Raw genomic sequence first — 12,208 nt, 5'->3', positions numbered from 1 at the left:
GAAGGGCTTTACCCAGGCCTCCCACCTGCTGACACATCGGTGGGTCCACACTGGGGAGAGGCCATTCACCTGCCTTGAGTGCGGGAAGGGCTTTGCTGTCTCCTCCACTCCACTGACGCACCAGCGGGTCCACACTGGGGAGAGGCCGTTTGCCTGCCCCGAATGTGGGCAGAGGTTCACAATGTCCTGCAGCTTGAACAAGCACCAGCGGAGGCACCAGTGCTCCCAACAATCAGATTCTGCCGGTAATACTGCTGAGGGTCACCCCCAGGACTGAACCTCCTGCCCTTTCTGACAGTGGGTGCAGTGGGAGAGCTGATAGGCTTTTTTGTTTTCTACTGGGGGGGGGGGGGGTGTTTGGGAGTGGTGGTGGCTCATTGGTTAGCACTGCTGCCTCATAACACCAGGGACGCAGATTTCATCCTCAGGGTGACTGTCTGTGGAGAGTTTGCACTATCCCCCACCACCCCGTGTCTGTGTGCGTTTCCTCCGCGTGCTCCAGTATCTTCCCAAAGTCCAAACATGCGCATCTTTGGGCGAATTGGCCAAGCTAAATAGTCCCATAGTGTACAGGTGTGGTGCATTACTTAGGGGTAAGTGCAGAGTGATAGGGTAGGAGAATGTGTCTGGGTGAGTTACTCTTCAAAGGGTCACTGTGAACTTGTTGGGCAGAAGGGCCTGTTTCCACACTGCAGGGATTCTATAATTCTGTGAACATTGCTTCCAGTGGGCGCTGCTGCTCATTGATCCCAGGACCCGCACAATCCAAAGACCACAAGACCATTGGAGCAGAAGTTAGGCTATTTTGACCCATCGAATCTGCTCCACCATTTGTTAGAGACAAAATAAACAAACTTCAGATGCTGGAATCTAAAATAGACAAACAGGAGGCTGGGCACAACAAGGCAGGCAGCACCAGGCGGTGGAGAAGTCAGCATTTCAGGTATTATCCCTCAGGACTGAAGAAGGGTTCTACCCGAAACATTGACATCTCCATCAGAAATGATTTATCAGGAGGTTGTTAGAACGAGAGGGCATAGGTTTAGAGTGAGAGGGGAAAGATTTAAAAGGGACCTAAAGGGAAAACTTTTCATGCAGAGTGTGGTGTGCGTATGGAATAAGCTGCCAGATGAAGTGGAGGAGGCTGGTAGAATTACAGAATTTAAAAGACATTTGGTTGGGGACATGAATCGAAAGAGTTCGAGGGTTTTGGGCCAAGTGCTGGCAAATGGGACCAGATTAATTTAGAATATCTGGTCAGCGGAGACGAGTTGGACTGAAGGATCTGTTTCCGTGCTGTACCTCTCTATGACTACCGGTCTTGATGTAAGTTTAGAATTGAGTAACTATGAATTGTTCAATCTTGTTGAATTCACCTCCGGGAAGGTTTCAAATGAACCCCTCCAAGCAATATGATTTAACTACACCGAGTTGGATAAAGTATCCCATCAAGTTCGATATGAATGCGCAGTTGAAGAAGTCAGAAGTCACACAACCCCAGGTTACAGTCCAACAGGTTTATTTGAAATCCCAAGCTTTGGGAGCATTGCTCCTTCATCAGTGCTGCTCCTTCATCACTTCACCTGATGAAGGAACAGTGCTTCGAAAGCTCATGAGTTCAAATCAATCTATTGGGATTGTGACCTGGTGTTGTGTGACTTCTGACCTGTCCACCCCCAGCACCTCCACTTCAGAGTTGACGAATGAGATCAGATTTTATTCAGCATGATTTAGTGAGATATTCATCTGGGTGACCTTATGACTGAAACATCGATCCTCCTGCTCCTCGGGTGCTGCCTGACCTGCTGTGCTTTTCCAGCATCACACTCTCAACTCTGATCTCCAGCATTTTCAGTCCTCACTTTTTCCTGGTTCATGTGGAAACTCAACACTGTCAGAGTGACAGGAACACCAGTCATCGAGTACTATAGCACAGAGACAGGCCCTTCAGCCCAAACCGGTCCATGCTGACCAAAATGTTTGTCAACACTAACCCCATTTCCCTGCACTTGGCCCATATCCTTCTAAAGTTTTCCTATCCATGTATTTTTTGTTTTTTTTTCAATGTTGTTCATGTACCTGCTCCAACCACTTCCACTGGCAGCTGTTTCCCCAGGCGAACTACACTCTGTAAATATTTTGTCCCACATCTTTTCTTCCACCTTTCTCCTCTCACCATAAAAACACGTCCTTGCTCTTGAAATCCTCCCCCTAGGGAAGAGACAGTTACCATTAAGCCAACTCTACCCCTCATGGTTTGAAAATATTGCCTCAACTTCCTCTGCTCCAGTAGAAAAACATCCCAGCCTATCCAGCTTAAATTCTAATTTGATAATAATGGCAGTGATGATTTTGGCTGTGTATGTGTCAAGGATCGCTCATTTCTAAAGCAATGCTGTGTCTCTTAAGTGATCTTAAAACAGGTGGTGGGTGGTTGGTGGGTGGGAGGGATCAGCCTTCGCTTTATAACAGTATTGATGACATTCTCTTGAATGCAATGCAGTCAATATTAATCCCAGCCTCATGGTGTGGTTGTGGGTGAATCACCTCAATTTAGCTCCTGACTCAGAAACCGCACAGAGAATCAACTGCTGAAACAATGATTTGCACTTTACTGCACGTAGCAACCACAAATAAAACCTCTCAAGTTCATTCAGCTTCACCTCCCGACCTTGGCTATCACCCAGTTGATGGCTGAATTTAACTGGGTTTCCACCGACAGTGCCCATCTCTGGAAGTGTCCAGGGGTTTGATGCAGCATTATTCTTCTAAGTACTGCTGCTGCTGTATCATTCTGGAGTTGAATTTTGGTGGCGGTTCCTCAATTTCAAATCTGTGGTGTGACGTTTTTTAAGACTCTAACATCACCTCACATTGCTGGAGACCTCAGGTCTGTAGTTTACCTTCTTATCCTTGAGGGTTAGCTGTCTGTTTGAAACAGCCTGCCCTGCATTTAACTCGTCTATGTCAGGGCTTTCCTTCTACAGGCAGAATTAATTGTCCTTTTGTCACACCATTATTAAATAACATTATCTTACCTGTCCCAAGAAACTGTGTTGCCTCCTTCTTCCCAGGGATGGTTAACAAGCCATTTATCGTGTTGAATCTGCTCTGCCATTCAATCATGGCTGATATGTTTCTTAACCCCATTCTCCCTGTAACCTTTGAGCCCCTTGATACTCAAGAGTGAGTGAATGGTGGAGCAGACTCAATGGGCTGAATGGCCTAATTTCACTTCCTGTGGTGTCACAGTTTCTCATCAGCCCTTTCGTTTCCTTGCTCCAGAAAGCGTTATTGTTGACTCGTGAAGTTGGGGAAGTTCTGGAGTTTCCAGGTGCACACCACGCTCCTCTCTGCCTCCTCTTCCTCAGCCTTCAGGTAAAGGGAAGACCTTTCAGAACAGAGATAAGGAGAACTTCAGACAGAGAGCGGTGTATCGATGGAATTCACTGCCCCAGAAGGCTCAGGAGGCCAGATCATTGAATATATTTAAGATAGGATAACTAGGTTCTTGAGTATCAAGAGGATCAAAGGTTACGGGGAGAATGGGGTTGAGAAACTTGTCAGCCATGATTGAATGGTGGAGCAGGCTGAATGGCATAATTTCTGCTCCTATACTCCTGTATGCTGATGTGTGGAGGGGTGAGGATGGGGGAAAAGAGATAAAGAGGGGAATACAATTAAGGTGAATCCGGATACAGATACATAGGAAATTCAAGAATTGTACGATAAATTTCAGACCACATAGAAGCACTGGCATACAGAGGGATCTGACCATATAGATCTCCAAAAGTGGCAACACAGGCTGGTAACGTGATCAAGAAGGCACACAGCACGTTTGCCTTGCGTGTAAGAGTTGGCGAGTTATGTTATAGCTATTTATTCCGGTCACATTCAGAATATTGCATGCAGTTCTGGTCGCCACACTACCAGAAGGACATGGATGCTCTGGGGAGAGGTTCACGAGGACATTGCCTGGTCTGGAAGTCTCATTATGAGAAGAGATGGGATAAACCTGGATTATTTTCACTGTAAAGATGGAGGCGGAAGGATGACCTCAACAAAATGATGAGATACACAGATTGGCTGGACGGGGGCGGCATGGTGGCTCAATCATTAGCAGTGATGCCTCACAGCACCAGGGAAACTGGTTCGATTTCAGTCTCAGGCGAGTGTCTGGGTGAAGTTTGCACATTCTCCCTGCGTCGATATGGCTTTCCTCCGGTTTCCTCTCACAATCCAAATGTGTAGGTTAGGGTGGAGTGGCTATGCTAAATTACCCACTGCCCAGGAATTGGCAGGTTAAGTTGGATTGTCCATGCTTGAATTGCCCCACAGTGTTCAGGAATGTGAACGTTCGGTACATTAGTCAGGGGTAAATGTCAAGTAATAAGGGTAGTGAAATGGGTCTGTGTGGATTATTCTTTGGATGTTTGGTGTTGGGCCAGATAGTCTGTTAGATACTCAGAGGCTTTCCCCCCAGGGTGGAAAAGTCAACTACAAGAGGGCACAGGTTCAAGGTGAGAGGGGGACAGTCCAGGGGAGAATTGAAAGGAAAGATTTTTCACACAGTTGGTTGGTGGATGCCTGGAATGCAGGGCTAGTGGATGGAGTGGAAAGAGGCACCTTAGCAACAATTAAGGTATATCTGGATAGACACATGAATGGGAGGTGAATACAGGGACAGAAACCACGCATCGGCAATAAATAGAAGGTCTACGTTAGGATTAAGAATTGGCACACGCTTGGGCGGGGAGGGTGTAGGGGGTAAAATGAACTTTCAAAAAGCAGGGGATACCTGTTTGCTGATGAAGGGGTGGGTGGAGGCTCAGGTGGAGCATTAACACTGAGAGGCCAATTGGATGGACTGTGCTGGAGAGTCAATGGGACAGAGACAAATGTATCTATTAAAATCTACCTGCACTTCAGCTGCTTCTGTGGACTGTTTCCGTAGGGAAGGTGCAATCCCTGGCTCAGAGAGTGTCAGGCCCCACTGGAAGTAAAGTGGGTGAGAGCGCGGCCAGTCAGCATAAAGGAAACCCTTACCCCTCCCACTTCACCCACTAAACAGGGTTCAAGATGTGACTCTCAGCAATGGTAACAGCAGAATCCAACCCGAATCCCTGCGCCATCTCACTTGCGAAGTTGCTGGTGTCTCCCCAAGTTGCACGACTGGGTGAAGCCTTTCCCACACACTGGACAGGTGAACGGCCGCTCCGTGGTGTGGATGCGCTGGTGTTTGTGCAGGGTGGAGGAATTGCACAAGTCATTGCTCCACATGGGACAGGTGAACAGCTTCTCCCCAGTGTGGACGCGGAAGCTGAGCAGCAGGTGATACGACTGGGTGGAGCCCTTCCTGTACACGGAGCAGGAAAACGGTTTCTCCCCGCTGTGGATCCGCTGGTGCGGCAGCAGGTGGTGTGACTGAGTGAAGCCCTGCCCACACACAGGGCAGATGAACGGGTTCTTGCTGGTATGGACACACTGGTGGGCCAGGAGGTGGTGTAACTGAGTGAAGCCTTTTCTGCACTGAGTGCAGGTGAACAGCTGCTGCCTGGTGTGCAAACGCCGATGAATCTCCAGCGCAGATGGTGAAAGGAAACCATTCCCACATTTCCACGGTTTCTCCATGGGGCAGGTGCCCTCATCTGTCTCAGACCTTAACAATCAGTTGAAAACTCGCTCACGCTCACAGCATGTGTGTGGTGTTACTGGTGAACCCGCTGATCATTGGAACACTCTCATTCAGTCTGGAAAGCTTGTTCCAGTCACGACTCTGGTGTGTGGGTATGTGAGACTCTGGGTTTCCAGTCACACTGACGTTTAAAACCTAACTAAGCAGACAGACCTTCTCCCCTTTGTTTTCAAGGCCATCAATATCCACGTCCTCGTGAATCAAGTGACTGTCAGACGTTGATGCGATGTTTGGTCTGAGATTTCTGCCGCCAAATTCTTTTCTTGTAATATTCCTGTGAAGTGATTGCAAAGGTCATCACAGTCAGTCCATGATAGAAAATCTGAACGTAACTCTAGTTACTGTGGAACATTCTTTCCTCTCAGTCCCAAAGATCTTTGTGTAGATCTATATGTAACTGTAAACCAACACGGTTATGGGGCAGACTGCATACCTCCACGAAGAGTTCACATGGACTCAAGTTGCTGAATGGACCTCTGTAGTGCAGTATTGACACTCTTACAGAAGATCTACAATATGCTGCAGTACGATATTACAAGCCCAGAAACAACTGCAAATCAGACAAGGTCTTTTCAGAAGTTGGACCATGAACTTCTGAAGCTGCTGCTGCTCTTCCTCTCTCTCTGAATGAAGATTGATCTTTACCCAGACTGCAACTTCCTTCCTCTGTCCAAATATTTGTGAACACAGCCCTTTTTTTGAAGGATGGCATGTTTTCTGATCATCACAGTTAAAGGGGTGCCTTCCCCCTGATGTGCAAAGGGACAGTCAGTCAGGGGAGGGCAGGGTCACGTCTTGTGTTGTTGTGTGGAATCTGTGACAGCTGCAACAATTCATCCCAACTCCTGTACTCAGTGCTCTGACTGATGAAAGCAAGCATGCCGAAAGTCTTCTTCACCGCCCTGTCTACCAATGACTCCACTTTCTAGGAGCTATGAACCTGCACCCCTCCATCTCTTGGTTTGAAATACTGCATATGAAACAGATTTGGTGCTTGTTGGTATGTGTGCTTATCTGACTCTAATTTGGTATTTTATACTGAATGCCATGACTGATGAAGGCCAGTGTGCCAAAAATTTCTACCTGTGACTCCATTTTCAGAGAACTGTGAACCTGTACTCCAAGATCCCTCTGTTCCACTACACTCCTTAAGGTCCTGCCATTCACCATGAAATTCCTACCTTGATTTGACTATACAAAATGTAAGACCTCACACTTATCTATATTAAACTCCATTTGCCATTAACCTTAAACCTATGCCCTCTAATTTGGGACTCCCCCACCCCAAGAGAAAAGACCTTGCCTATTTACCCTACCCATGCCCCTCATGATTTTATAAATGTCTTTAAAGTCACCCCTCAGCCTCCAAAGCTCCAGGAAAAATAGCCCCAGTCTATTCAGCCTCTTCCTGTAGCTCAAACCCTCCAACCCTGGCAGCATCCTTGTAAATGTTTTCTGAACCCTTTCAAGTTTCACAACACCCTTCCTGTAGCAGAAAGCACAGAATTGCATGCAGTATTGCAACAATGATGGAAACAATGTCCTCTCTGAAGAGGATTTTAAAACAATATTTATAACTTCAAGCAAATCAAGTTAGTTGGGCATGACTTTCCCATAGCAGTTTGTTTTGGCTATCCTTCATTAACCTATGCTTTATAATATATATGAAAATATTTTGAGGGATGGGATTGTTGCTAGCACGTCCAACATTTGCTCACCATCCCTCATGGCCGTTGGACCGAGCAATTGGCTACATGCTCGAAGGCAGTTGAGTTTCAACCACATAGTAGGAGGTCTGGAGTCACATGATGTGAGCGTGTGCACATGCGTGCGTAGGGTTGTGAATGGTAGATTTCCCTCCCTTAAAGAACACTTTCACAACACTCTGTAATGATTGGACAAAAGCAACAGTTCTGGCAGCATCTATGAGGAGATGACACTGTTACTGTTTTGAGTCCGGTGACCCTTCAAAATTAGGCTGGATTCAAAACATTAACTATTTTCTTTCCACAGATGCTGCCAGACCTGCTGCGATTCCCCAGCAATTGTACCTTTTGTTGCTGATCTCCAACATCTGTAATTCATTGTCTTAGCCAATAATGGTTTCCTGGTTGCCAATACTGAGACAAACTCTCACTTCCAGATCTTTGTATTCATTGAAAATAAAGTCCACTAGCATCCATGATGGGATTTTAATTTTTGTTCTCAGAAGATAGATCTCTGGGCGACTTAACCAGTATCACTAGATCACAATCTTCCCTTCACTGACAGTGACATTGACAATCTTGTCCTGAATATTTTTCTTTATTCATTCATGGAACGTGACACTTTGTCTCCCAAAAAAAAACAAGTGCCAATTCAGAGGGCAGTTAAGAGTCAACCACATGACTTTGGATCCAGAGTGACACATTCACCAAACTGGGAAAGGACTGAAGATTTCCTTCCTTAAAAAAAGGTTATTCGTGAACAAGATAGGTACTTATGACAATTGATAAGATCACCAAAGCACCAAATGCCACCAACTCCCTATAATCTCTAGGCTTCCCAACACTGACTGGTCTCTAATTGCCAGTTGTATCTTTTTCCTCATTACTATTTACTATTTAATTCAGCCCATTAAGTTGACTCTGCCATTTATTCAGATCATGATTATTCTGGTCAACATTTACTCCACTTTCCTGCCATTGTCTCATAATCCTCAATTCACTTACTGATTAAAAAAAAACCAACTCTCTCAGCCTTGAATGCAAATAACAACCCAGGCTCAACAGCCCTCTGTACTATCAAGTTCCACAGATTTACTGCCCTCAGGAAAAATTCCTATCTGTCCTAAACATGCAATCTCTTATATGGAGGTTACTTCCTCTGGTCCCAGACTCACCCACTTTTCCACATCTAGCCTGTCAAGTCTCCTCAGAATCTTGTACGTGACAATAAGGTTACCTCTAATTCTTCTAACTTCTAATAAGCACAGGCTCAACCTATTCAGTTCCCCTCATAAGACATTCTTGCCATCCCTGATATCATCATGGTCAACTTTCTCTGGAGTGCCTCCAATACCAATATATCCTTCCTCAGGTAAAGGGCCCTAAACTGTTCACAGTATTCAGTTGGGGCCTGACTAAGGCCTTAAATAGGTTCACTATAACCTTCCTACATTTATACTCTATTGAAAAGGCTAACCTCCCATTTGCCTCCCTATTACTCACTGAAATTGGTTGAAGAGATTCGTGGACGTGATTCCAAATCCCTCTGTTCTAAACTTTTCTCCATTTAATATTCAGTTCTTCACCTCCTGACAATCTGCATTACCTCATTTTCCCATATGCCAAGCTTTCACTCATTTGCTTAACCTGTCTATATCCTTCTCCAGATATCTAATGTCATCCTCGCCACCTGCTTTCACATCAACTGTCTCTTCTGCAAACTTAGCAATAGTACATTCACTTTACTTATCCAAGTAATTCATATATATATTGTAAATAATGTTGGCCCCAGCGCTGATCCCGGTGGTACACCATTAGTAACAAGTTGCCATCCTGAAAATGCCTCTTATCACAACTGTGGTAGTTAGCCAATCCTCTATCCATGCTAACATACAGCCTCCAACACCCTGGGCTCTTTGATTATTTCATGAGATGTGAATATCATTGACTGTGCCAACAACTCTTCCCAAATTGTCCTTGAAAATGTGGTGTTGAGCTGCCTCTTAAATTGCTTCACAAATATGACGTGGACTACTACAATGTTTAGGAGTGAGTTCTAGCATTTTGGTCAATAACAGAAGTAATGCAATATATTCCGCAGTCGGAATGCTGTGCTCACTTGTCTGTTCTTGGTGGTTGAGGTCATGGTTTGGAAGGTGGTTTTGAAGAACCACCACTCATGCAATCAAGCCAGACTGTTAGATTGTGGCCCCAGACTCTGCCACTTTGACTTTCCTCATCAATCACCCAGGGCTCTTTGCTTACTATTTCATGAGATGTGAATATCATAGGCTGTACCAACAACTCTTCCCAAATTGACCTTGAAAAGGTGGTGCTGAGCTGCCTCTTAAATTGCTTCACAAATATGATGTGGATTGCAACAATGTTCAGGAGTGAGTTCCAGCATTTTTGTCAATAACAAAGAAGCAATGCGATATATCTTGCAGTCGAAATCCTGCGTTCACACTTGTCTGTACTTGGTGGTTGAGCTCATGGCTTGCAAGGTGCTTTTGAAGAACCACCACTCATGCAATCAAGTCAGACTGATAGATTGTGGCCCCAGACTCTGCCATTTGATTTTCCTCATCAGTCTACATTCTTTCCAGCCATGTTTCAGTCTCAAACTGCCACGCAATGCCTTCTGTTACAGCTTAAAGGTAAGAATACACAAGATAATCAATTGTATTTTGGGTTGTATAAATCTTAGCCTGCCAGAATTATTTTCTTAAACTTTAATTAAACTTTAATTGACTGCATGAAATGGTTTGTTGGTCAGACTTGAATTATCATGCTCAAAGGAGACAATGCCAATAATATCATTAAACTCCTCTTTTTGTTAAAAAAGCACAAGCTCTTGATTTATTTTAACAACTTACTGGTATTCACACCTGCACATTCAATGTCAAACTCTGACATCAGAAATGAAATTACACCATTAATTTTGTTTCACAACAATCCAACAGATTAATTAATAATACAGTGAATACCAAGGCTGATTAATGTAAAATTAAATTTGACCGAAAATGTAAAATCGAGATGTGAGATAACAAATGGGGGAAGGGCAGAAGGCAAGAAATGCAGCATCAGAGAAGGTGCTCCTCCAGGGAGTGTATTTTACCAACTACAACTGCTCAATATAAACAAACACTCTGACATGATCCTCCGGTTTTAATGTAAACCATAGCCCCATACAGTAGGTACCATTTAAATAAGTTAATAGATACAAGCCTTGAGTAAATCCAGCCTCCAGCCGGACCCCCCGCTTCTTGGAGCTCGGACCTTCCTCCAGCTCCGGGGGGTTGTTGAGCTCCTGGGCTCCGGCCGCCGCCGAAGAAGCCGCGGGCGCCGGCTCTCTCTCCTCCACCGCCGACATTTTTAATTTGTTTTCTCGTTCACCCGGTAACCGTCACCTCCCCCTTCCCGGGCCCCGGAAATTATACAAAAATAAACAATAAACCCCACCGGGCACTGTCTCCTTTTCTTCACAACTTTTGTTTGAAAAGTTCCGACTTTAATTTGAAATGTATTTTAAAGGTATTTTCTGAGGTAAACGATGCCTGTCTGCCCCCCTCCCTCCGTCAGAAACCGCCTGCTGAGTCGATGAGAAAACCGCAGCCTCGCGCCGCCATCTTTGTTTTTCTTCTTCTTTCCGTCTCCTCCTTCAGTGACGCGCGTCATCCACGCCCCCTCCAATCAGAGCGCACCTTACTCTACCTGACCATTGGCGGCCGGCCTTGCAGTCAAAAAGGAAGCCACAACCCGGAATGTCGCTCTCCGATTCGTCCGCACCGACCGCTGCCTTTGGGATTGGTGGAGAGGTTCACAGGCTCTTCACTGTCCCCGCCCCTTTACTACAATGGATTCGAGGGGTTCAGGAGGAAGGTGTTCTCACTCATTCATTCAACAGGAGATGGGCTCAATTTACTGTAAGGGGCTGTGGGGTTACAGTGGTCATGTCTCATGTTGAGGGGGAAGGTGTTTCCATTCATTCAACAGAAGAGGACCTATTTACGACAGAGGTTTTTTTTGTGATGCAGCTGTAGTGTTCCATACAGCCCTGAGGCTCAGGTTTAAATCCCACTGCTCCAGTGTGTGTAATAACATACTCAATTTTTTTCAGCTTTAAGTCACACAACTATAGTCCAACACGTCTATTTGAAATCGCACGCGTTTGGAGCGTAGCCTCTTCATCAGGTGAAGACATGGAAAACAAAACGGGCAGGAAAGAGAATTCAGATAAATGATCAGCCATGGATGGTGATGAAAGACAGAGCATCTCAACAGTCAATTCCCTATTCCCATTCCTATTTCTGATCTTCTTAATATATGACAGGTTGTATATTTTCCAAACATTAATTTTATTTCCATGGTTTAAAAATGAATATTTAAGAATGGTCAGTTTATTCTTTCTCACTTGGGGACATTGTGACCCACAACTATTTAGATACCACTGTTAATATCATAGCCCCTCTCATGAGATATCAGAGGAACAATTCATAAACAAAATTTGACACTGAGTCACTCGAGTAGACACTTGAACAGAGAAAGCGCCCGACAGATATTGGGAATCTAAAGGTTATTGAAGTGAAATGTTCAGAAGAGCAGGTGAACACCCCCAATAAGGGAACTCACCTGACTGACCTAATTATAATCACCACAGTATCCAGTGCTACTCTTCACCGAACACGGATTACTTTCCTTTTCAGTTTAATGATCCAACTATCTTTTGAATGCCATAATTGAATCTGACAGCAACACTCTCTCTCGCAGACCATTCCAAAGGTCGAAGATTTTCAATCATTAATGA

At 45.0% G+C, this 12,208-nt stretch overlaps 1 protein-coding gene across 1 annotated transcript in view; it reads right to left on the bottom strand.

Annotated features, from left to right (window-relative positions):
- The window catches only part of LOC140460632 (uncharacterized), a 1,198,404-nt gene that overhangs the window by 93,484 nt on the left and 1,092,712 nt on the right, over nucleotides 1-12,208 (bottom strand). The window lies entirely within an intron of this gene.

The sequence above is a fragment of the Chiloscyllium punctatum genome, chromosome 36, assembly GCF_047496795.1.
Source record: "Chiloscyllium punctatum isolate Juve2018m chromosome 36, sChiPun1.3, whole genome shotgun sequence".
In the NCBI taxonomy this organism is placed as follows: domain Eukaryota; kingdom Metazoa; phylum Chordata; class Chondrichthyes; order Orectolobiformes; family Hemiscylliidae; genus Chiloscyllium; species Chiloscyllium punctatum.
Note: the sequence above shows the minus strand (reverse complement) of the source record. Positions and strands in the feature narration are given on the sequence as shown.